This window comes from Acomys minous, assembly GCF_964271855.1.
Source record: "Acomys minous genome assembly, chromosome: 10".
NCBI lineage: Eukaryota > Metazoa > Chordata > Mammalia > Rodentia > Muridae > Acomys > Acomys minous.
Window position 1 is genome coordinate 24219396 of NC_140491.1, and position 10022 is coordinate 24229417.

General features: G+C 44.0%; 1 long non-coding RNA gene across 1 annotated transcript; it reads right to left on the reverse strand.

Moving 5' to 3' along the window:
* Window positions 1–3194: 3194 nt before the first annotated feature.
* On the reverse strand, window positions 3195–8551 carry LOC311606911. Its single transcript, XR_014782462.1, has 3 exons — window positions 8485–8551; window positions 6586–6753; window positions 3195–3815 (listed from the first exon to the last, which is right to left on the reverse strand). It is a non-coding gene; the product is annotated as an uncharacterized lncRNA (long non-coding RNA).
* Between the last annotated feature and the right edge of the window lie 1471 nt (window positions 8552–10022).

Consider the following 10022-nt stretch of genomic DNA (forward strand, 5'->3'; position numbering starts at 1 on the left):
GTGGAACTGTATGTGGTGGTACAGCCCAGTAATCCTAGGACACCAGAAGAAGGTCAAGATATACCAATTGGTGAGTTTCTGGCCTGCCTGAGCTACATAGTATCAGTTACACATGGAATTTGGTGGTAGACTGTTTGCCTCGCATGAGCAAAGCCCTAGGTTTGATTCCCAGCTCTGCAAAACTAACAACCAACAAACAAACAAACCAAAAATCTGCAAAACGCCCCCCCCCCATGGCATCAAGTAGAAAGTATTTGACTGAGATGCTGGATGCTTCACCTCAATAAAGAACTGTCCATCACACTGATGCTTCAACTGCTTACGGTGGACCTCTCATGCCTGGCTTTGCTCTCTCCCAGTGCTGAAACTTCTTAGTCCTGAAGGCACCTTTGGCTTCCAGTCGGTACGTCCCTGTGTCTTTATTCCCAATGATTTAGGATATTTTTCCCATGATGCTCAGCCCAAACTTCCACATCATGGACTCCATTTCCCTTGCATCAAATGTAGCCTAACCCTTAGCGCTCTGGTGACTGCACTGATAAAGAGCTGGAGCTTGGCCTCAAGTATCTACAGGTCTTAAAGAGACAAAACTTTCCCTTCAATTAAGGAGAGGCAATTTTAGAAGACTTAGAAAACACAGGATGAGCCCTTAGGCTTTCAGCTGTGGGCCATTTGCCCTAAACCAGACTGCCTCAGAGCAAAAGAATTTTAATTCCTTTGCAGTAAGGTTTGCTGCGGCTTATAAGGCCCCGACTGGGCTGGGACTTGAAATGTCTTAGGAGAGGTAAACGGACTGCAGTTTCATTGCTTCCAAACATGTGATGGCCCGGGGGCTTCTGATTTATTTATTTTTTTTAATGGAGTGTGAGGCTGTAAACCCTTCCTGCTGGCAGGCTGGCAGGCTGTGGGCAGCTGTAGAGGGGCACTGACTCCAACAATGGGAAAGATAGGGAAACTGCCTGAGTCCCATAATTAAAACCATGCTCAGCAAATGCACCTAAAGCCAGGGGTCACATCTGATTTCATCTAAAACATTCCTCCCGGTCCCCTCTTAACCTAGTCCTGACTTTTGAGCATTCTCACAGCTACAGCATAAGGGATGGGGGCAGGTCGGCCAAGAATAAACAGGAGCTATATATGGAAGGCTTAGAACAAGTTCTGTCTATGCATTGGCTGTACAGTATTGGTGAATGCATTGACTCATTTATACCCACTTCCAAACATACATTTCTTAATGCTTTCTTTTTTAATGGGACACTGAAGAGGGTAAAACTGAGCCTGAGCAACTTAATAAGGGTGATCCTTATTATTCAAGCCTCACACTCAACTCCTCTCAACTTCTAATGAAAAACACACTTTTGTTATTATTCACTTAAGGCAACACACGTTTCTAAGTGTCAGCAGATTTCTAAAAATGCTTCAGCTGCAGTTATCATCGGCCGAACCAGTGTTTGTCCCCTGCCTGGTTGACTTTACAGAATTTTACTTTGGCCCTGAAGCAGTGTGCCATCCTGATCAGGTCTGGACAGTGAGCGAGGATTTCAGTTCAAAATTTGGATCCTTCACCCTACGCGGCCTTGTAGTCACTGGGCTACCATGTAGAGATCAAAGACATTTGCCTAATTTGGTTGAAGGCTGGGAATATAGCTCATGCAGAAGTATTCACCTAGCATGATAATGTCCTGGGATCCATCACCAGTGCTGAAAAAAATCAAGGAAAGAATGCAAAATCCCATATTGGTTATGTTTTCTTATGGCTGAGACAAAACACCAACAACAAAAAACAGCTTAAAGGAGTAAGGATGTATTTGTGGCTCACAGTTCAGAGGCACACAGTCTATCATGGTGAAGAAGGCATGGCAGCATGGCGGCAGGGATAGCTACATCCTGGGCACCAGAAAGCGGAAAATGTGCATCCCAGGGCCCATTTGGCTTTCATTCTTCTTTTTAAGTTCAGATTATGGCATGGTGTGACCCCATGCTTAGGCAAAATCTTCTTCAGTTTTCCTGTCAGAAAAGCCTTCATTATCACACAAAGGCATGCATCATTAAAGCCTTAGGGATATTTTTTTTTAACTTTCCTTTGGCATTTGTATATGACATGGTATACACGTGGAGGTCAGGAGGCAGCTTGCAAGGGTCATTTCTCTCTTTCTGCCATGTGGGTTTTGTGACTCAAAATTATGTCATCAGACTTGGTAGCAAGCACCTTTACCCACAGAATCACCTTATTGGCCCCTTAGGTGTCCCCTAATCTGTCAAGCAGACAACTGAAGTGAACATTGCACCTGCTGTAGTGGAATGCTGCTTGCTGCTGGGGCGGGTAGCTTTGTGATGCTTGTCTTCGGGCAGTTTTGTTCTGTGTTAACACTATAGGATGGGCTTACAGAAACACACCTGCCATAGCCTACTGCATGTCTGGAGCATATGACATTCTCCACAGCTTCTAGGATATGGACAGTTGTCTGCATCCTGTAGGTAATCGGAACATAATTCTTGTGTCTTGAATGTGAAATGTTTTCTGTGAGCTCACATGCTTGAATGCTTGCTCCCAGCTGGCGATGCTATTTTGGAACGTTGTGGAACCTGTAAGACAGTCACTCTCAACCTTTCTAGCGCTGCGACCCTTTTATACAGCTCCTCCTATTGTGGTGACCCCAATCACAAAATTATTTTCATTACTACTTTATAACTGTAATTTCACTACTGTTGCAAATCATAATGTAAATATCTATGTTTTTCTAGTGATGGTCTTAGGTGACCCCTGCGGAAGAGTAGGTTGACCTTCATAGGGATCATGACCCACAGGTTGAGAACCATGGCTTTAAGGGGTAAAGCATCAATGTAGTGAGTGAATCCCTGGGCACAGACCTTATGATTTTATATCCTGGTTCCATTTTGAATGCACTATGACCAGCCGTTTCAATGCTCCTACTAATTAGGCTTTCCATACATGGTATACCATAGTCTGTCCTAAACTTAACCAGAATAAACCTTTCCTTCCTTCAGTTGCTTTTGTTAGGTGTTTTGTGTATCTGAACACCTCTAAAGAGCTCAGGCTAGCCCATGTGTTGCCACAAGCACACGAATAATACTTTGCACAAGGGATATTACTGTAGTGCCATGTTGAATGAGCTAAGGAACTTTACAGCTTCATTCTAACCGTATGTGACAACTGTCTGTCATCACATGAAACCTTAGGTAGCACAGGGCCTTGTGTCTGCAGTTTCTTTTCTCTGCTGGGTCTCTGGGTTCTTGGTACCTGTTTCTGCAGCTGTGTCTTACTTTAGAATGATTGCTTTACTTTTACACTTAACTGTAATTGAGATGAAGAGGGGAGTAATTTGGGAAGTCCTCAGCTTTGTCAGTCAAGAAATTCTATTTACCAGATGTGGACAGTATGCGGACATACTGAAGATCTGAATGAGACGCCGTTTCTTTCTCTGCCTCAGTTTCTCAAGGGGATGCTAGTTGTTTAGCTGACATGGTTTCAATGTCCTTAACAAGATCATGTGTCTGAAATATTCCATCTCCAGCTGGCAGAACAGTCTGAGGAAGTAGTAGAATCCTTGGGACGTTGGACCGCACTGAACTGAACTGGCTTCTGTCTGATCTCTGCTCCCTGTTCTGACCAATGTGAGGGGTGCTGCCGCTCCTTCCAGCACCATATACTATATGTGGTTCCAGCATGCCCTCCCAGATGCCTTTTCCACACTGGTGAGAGGAGTCATGAAATCGTGCCCAAATAAACCCGAGGTCCCTTAGGATGCTTCTGTCGATAATCTTGTCACTCCATGAGCCAAAGACGTCACATCCTAAAGGCAAAGAGAAGAAGCCATGATTGTAGCTTTTGCCTGTTTCCATCGTGTAAATAAATGATTCAACAACAACTCATTTTAAGCCGTAAACAACAAGGAATTACTAAGCTAAGCTGTCTACCATGTCCCACTCTACTAAGTCCCGCTCATGGCTCCTTTCACCCAATGCCATCCCAGCCTCACTCATCTCAAGCAGAACCTAATGTCTGGCTGAATAAATGAATATTAAACGGGAAGAGGCATCTTGGCATTTCAATATTAGCTGAAGGTCACATGCATGTATACGGGCGTCTGTAAACACTATAAGCACGTGGGACCACCTCCTGTAAAACAGCACTTATTTTCCTCTTCTTTTCGGTTCACGGATTTCCAAAGATACAGCAGCTCATGCATTGTTTTTCCTCCCTCGGCTCCCGGAGCGGTTCCCATCTGGGCAGCAGGGCAGCCTGCGGCTTTAAGGCTTGCTTTGTGGTTTTCTTAACTTAAAAGCTTAAACTGAGCTCTTGAAAGAGGCTACAAGAAAAGTAATGATCCTCAAAACAGAAGGCATTGTAACGTCAAAGAAGAAATTTAATTAGCCACTATAGCCACTGTAATAGTGCCATTTCGGCTTCGTTTTCTTTCCAGTCTGCTTACGCATAGGCACAGCCACTCTAGTCTGTAGGTTTCAGTGCCTTAGTCCCTTGACCTCTGTAACTGGGACACAGTGTGTGTGTGTGTGTGTGTGTGTGTGTGTGTGTGTGTGTGTGTGTGTTAGGGGGTGTCTGTTTGCTGCACCTCAGCTTAGCCTTATCCAACCTAAAACTATAGTATTTTGCATTTTCAACTTAATTTAATTTAATTTTCTTATTATAGATTCTTTGATAATGTCATACACAATCATAGCGTATGTAGACTATGTACATCTTGCCTCTTCACTGCCTTCTTGACCCTTTCTCATTCTTCTGTCAGCTTCATGGATTTTTCTTCCTCCACTTCCTCCTCTTCTTTTAAAACAACTGACCAAGTACAATTGGTGCTGCTCATATGAGCACGGGTGTAGGGCTGGTCACTGAGGTAAGAGCATCCTACTGTGGGCTACACTGATGCAGAAAACTCACTCCCACCCCCTCCCTTCAGCAGCCATCCCCTGCCAAAAGTTCCCCTGCTGGGGTGGGAGTCTTGAGAATCCTCCCTCTATCTGTGTTGGAGCTTTGACTGGCTTCAACTTATATGCAGGTTCTGTGAGCTCAGGACACTGTTTCATAGCACTCCTCTCCTAACTCTGCCACTTACAATCTTTTTATTATTTTATTTTATTTTATTTTTTACTACACAAAAGAAGCACATATCTTTGTGCACGATGTTTTAATGTAGGCGTGTTCTGCACAGTGCTCAAGTCAGGGATAACATGTCCATCTCCTCATCATATTTGTGTGCTGAGAACCTTCAAATCCCCATCCTACAACTTCTAAAGTATATACAGTATTAGCTCTGCAGTAGAACACAGAAACTTAGCTATCCTAGCTAACTATAACTTTGTACAATTAATCCATTTCTCTCATGCTTCCCAGCCCCCTACTCTCCCCCAAGCCTTGGGGAGCCACCGTTCTACTCTTAATGTCTTCTATGAGATCAGTTTTTTTCAGACTTCACATATGAGTGGGGTTGGTGGGGTGATTTTCTTTCTGGGCCTTGCCTATTTTACTTAGCGATCTTCAATTCTTTTATGCGATCCTATATAACAGGTTTTCATTTCTTATGGCTGAATTGTATTCCGTGGTGTGTATTTACCACAGTTTTTTATAATTTATTCATCACTTGACAGACAGGCTGTTTCCAGCTCCTGGCTATTTTGAATGGTGCTACAATAAACATGAAAATGCCTTTGACATACTCATTTCAGTTCCCTTGGCTACATACCCAGAAGTAGAATTGTGAGATTATAGGGCAGTTATATTTAATAGTGATTATATATATATATATATATATTATTTCCTGTTGTAGTTTAAATCTGAAATGTCCCCACTGGCTCATTTGGAGTGCTTGTTTCTGCATGGGCAGCACTATTTTAAAGTCTGTGGAGCCTCCGGGAGATGCAGCCTGGCTGGCAGCAGTTGGTCACTAGGGACAAGCCACAATTCACTTCTCATTCTGTGTTCTCTACTTCCTGGCCTGTGCAATGTGGACAAGCCTCTATTCCATGCTTCTGCGGCTCTACCGTACCTTCTCTTCAAGGTGGGATAAACCCCCAGAAACCATGAGCCCAAATAAACCATTCCTCCTTCAAGGAATTTTTGAGAAGGCATGTTGATTACAGTAGTAAACAGAGTAACAGATGCATCCTCTTAGACAGAAGAGTGTATGAAGAAACAGAGGTGGAATGTAGGCTCCCACTGATTATCTGTCTACTAATTATCTTCCATAAACTGCCATTGTCTAGGTGTCTTTGAGTCTTGTTTTCCCTCCTCCAGATCCCGGGAAGGTGGATCAGGGATGGTTGTGGCTAGCATTGAGTCTGAGGATGAAGGCACAGGCATGTTTTATTTCTGTGTACTTCAGAGCAGCTCATGGAGGAGCTGATGCCATGAGCGGAAACAGCCCAACACCATGCTCCAGATGCTGCCAATGATAGGCTTTTCTTTGGTCCCTGACATCCACCTCAGGCTGCCTCTGTGTGGCTTCTCCTCTTTCAAGGCTATGCTTGATGTCCTTTGGAGACAAATTGTGTTGTTAGGAAAACCCACTTATGTGGCTGCAAGTGGGGCTCAGTTGGTAAGGTGCTTACCTAGCATGTATGAAGCATTGGATTAAATCTCTAGGACAGCACAAACAGGAAGTGGTGGCCCACACTTGTAACACCATCAGTTGGGGCTGGAGGCAGGTGGATTAGAAGTTTAAGGTCACCATCAGTTGCGTAGGGAAATCTAAGCCAGTCTGCATTATATGTGAGGTTCTGTTTCAAAAACAAAATAAAAGGAAGGAAGGAGGGAAGGAAGGAAGGAAGGAAGGAATAAAGGGAGAAAGAAACAAACAAACAAAAGAGAAAGAGTGAACAAACAAGACCCAGTTACTGGCCGGTGTGGCTGTGGCATACTATATTTGCTGATGGAGACACAGATTCCTCACCTATAACATGGGAGCAATGCAGTTCTGACCTCAATGTAGTCTGGGCTCTTAAATGAAAAGATGGATGTGAAGTACTCGGTGAGGAGGCAGCTCATGCATTTCCCATTGAGAAATAGCAGGAAAACATACAGATAAAAATATGAAGCAAGACGCTGAAGGTCATGTCGGAGAGCTGTTTACAAGAATAGGTTTAAAGAAAAGCAGGGAGATTGGCCAGCACGTGAGAAAACAGGGACAGCCATGTTCAGGTCTTTTCTTTAGAAGTAAGCTAGTCCCGGATATTCTAAGATAATAATAGAAAATGGATTAAGATTCATTACTTCACTGAGGCGTGATTAGCACACAGAATGGTCGTATATTAAAAATATACAACGTGATGTTTTTATATGTGTATACATTATGAAATGATTGGCACATCAAGATGATTAGCATAATTAGCTTTTTTGGATGTAGTCAGAATAGTTAAGATGCACTTTCATAGCAAGCTGAAAGTGAATAATGCATATTTGTAATTACTCACATGAAGCTGGACACTAATTCTACATAATGAAAGTGCAGTGAGCAGTTACTGTGTCTCTTGCCTGTACTGCCATCACTTAGGGAGCTGAGTCAAGAGGGTTACCAAGGCCATTGTTTGTTCCATAGTGAGTTTCAGGACAGTGTGAGACCTTGTCTATATTAACAACAGTAATAGTTGAAAATATGTGTACTTTGGTGAAACCTTCCTACTTTGCTCCTTGCCAGCCTCTGTCAGTAGCCTGCTCTCTGTTTCTCAATTAGACATTTTGGATGTGAGGTCATGTAGGTCTGGTTGCATGGCAACCAGAGCAGCCGCTGAACTCAGGCTGATGCCCACTACCTTCTCCTGACTGCCCTTGATTGGGGGGCATGTATGCCCCATGTCTACCTTCTCTCTTATTGGAAAAGAAATTATGTGATCTGAAGAGGGACTACTTCTTCTGCCTTCTGCCTTTCATTCATCTCTGCAAGCAGCTACTAAGTAGACCCGGGACACTCTTTTGTGGGATTATTCTGGGTGATTAGAATTATGCAAGGGTGATATATACTTGGCTAGTTTAAATAAAAAGCCAAAGCACAGCAAACACCAATGAAGATGTCTTTTTAACCTTATTTCTTCCTAACCTACATCTCAGAGGAGATGATTCCAGTAAACAGCCTTGTGTGTGTTTACAATTTCCTCTGCATATTCAAGTGCATTTGTATATAACATTCAAAAAAAGTGTTTGGGTTTCGAAGAAATGGATCAGGGGTTAAAAGCACCTGCTCATCTTACAGAAGACTTGGCTTTAATTCCCTTTCCAGCAACCACATGCAGCTCACAACCATCTGTAACTACAACTCTAGGGCTTCCTGGCCTGAGTACGCATTGCTCTCATGTTCCATGTGAAACACACACAGACACACACACACAGAGTCACTCTGGCACACACGGGGGTAGGGGGAGAGAGAGAGAGGAGAGAGAGAGAGAGAGAGAGAGAGAGAGAGAGAGAGAGAGAGAGAGAGAGAGAGATTTTTTAAAATCTACTAAAATTATTACTTTATCATGATCCCACTGCAGCCAGGGTCTTTGTTGATGTCTGTGGCTCATGTTACCGCCAAAGGCCATGCAGATGTCCATAGTCTGTGGTGCCCCTGAAGCCATGTTGGTGTCCATGGTGGCCTGTGATGTCACAGGGGGCCATACTGATCTGAGTGGCCTGCTTTGCCTGCCACCTGATGTCATGATATCCATAGTCCAGGCTGCCTCCACAGACCTTGTCTGGTCCCACTGCAGCTGGGAGTTGTGTTTGCAGTCTGAGCAGTTGCTAGACACCATGTGGAGTCCCCTGATGCATGCTTCTGCTGACTGTGAAAAGCAAGGCTGGGGGGGGGGCAGTGCACCTTTGCTGTGATATCAATGTCTGCAAACTCATGGTTGAGAGGGAGGGACATGGAAGACTTCTGTGGCAACCCTTCCCCCGTACCCACACCCCCCCCCTTTCCTACCAAAAGTACCAGCTTAGATAAGAAGCCACTGAAGAGAACTCTTTTTCCAGACAGGGTTTCCCTTTGTAGCCTTATCTGTCCTGGACTTGCTTTGTAGACCAGGCTGGCCTCGAACTCACAGAGATCCACCTGCTTCTGCCTCCCGAGTGCTGGGATAACTCTTAAGAAGTGCTATGGGGTAGTTCAAGTGTGGCTGTCCAAAAGTGATGGCCTCTGGCAGGAATTCTGGAGGAGAAGGACTCAGTTCAGCTTAAGGGGCACGCCACTGAGAGTTTGGCCATCCTACAGTGGGTATATGGACAACACAAATTGAACTTTTTATATTTTTAATTTTTTTCTTCCCTTTTTTTTTTTTTTTTTTAGTGAGGAGGTCACAAGTGAGTGTGTGAGGGGGGAACATGGAAGGACTGGGAAGTGAGTATAATATGATCGGGGATGACTGGTGTAAAATTCCCAGAGTATTAGTAAACCTTCACCCTTGCCCAAACTCATCAATGAGATGCCCCTAGTCTTCAGGATGTGATTTTCCAAAGTCAGCTTAAGAAGACAGCTCTGCACGAGAATCATTCTGACATCCTCAGGGTTATTTGTTTCCTCTAGCCTTGTGCCACTGTTGTATTCCTACACAAGGGTGCAATCTCCTGCATTCCTTGTCTCTCACAACACTGTGATATCCTAAGATGATATCATAATTAGGTTTGGCCTTCATGTCGTCTGTCTTATAATACATAAGTATAAAAGGTGTATGCAAGGTCGCTTGTTTTTACAAGTGGAAGGCTAAGATGGCCAGGGTCTCTGTGCTGTCTATTTCCTCCACTGTAACCCAAACCTTGCATTATAAAAACCAATATATTGCCAACTACAATAGAATCTTAAGTAGTTTCTTTTTATGGAGCAGAGAAAGCAATAAAGTGTGGTGTGATAGTGAATACGCTTGAGAGTGGGAAGCTGCTGGGTTTGGATCAGCTCCACCACCTGCTGCTTTCCCGGTGGAATGACCCACTCTCCTTCAACCAGTGTCTTCGCTGGAGAACCTGGGGAGGCAAGAGAGCTTACCCGTAGGCTGTTCTGAGGCTTTATGATGAACAT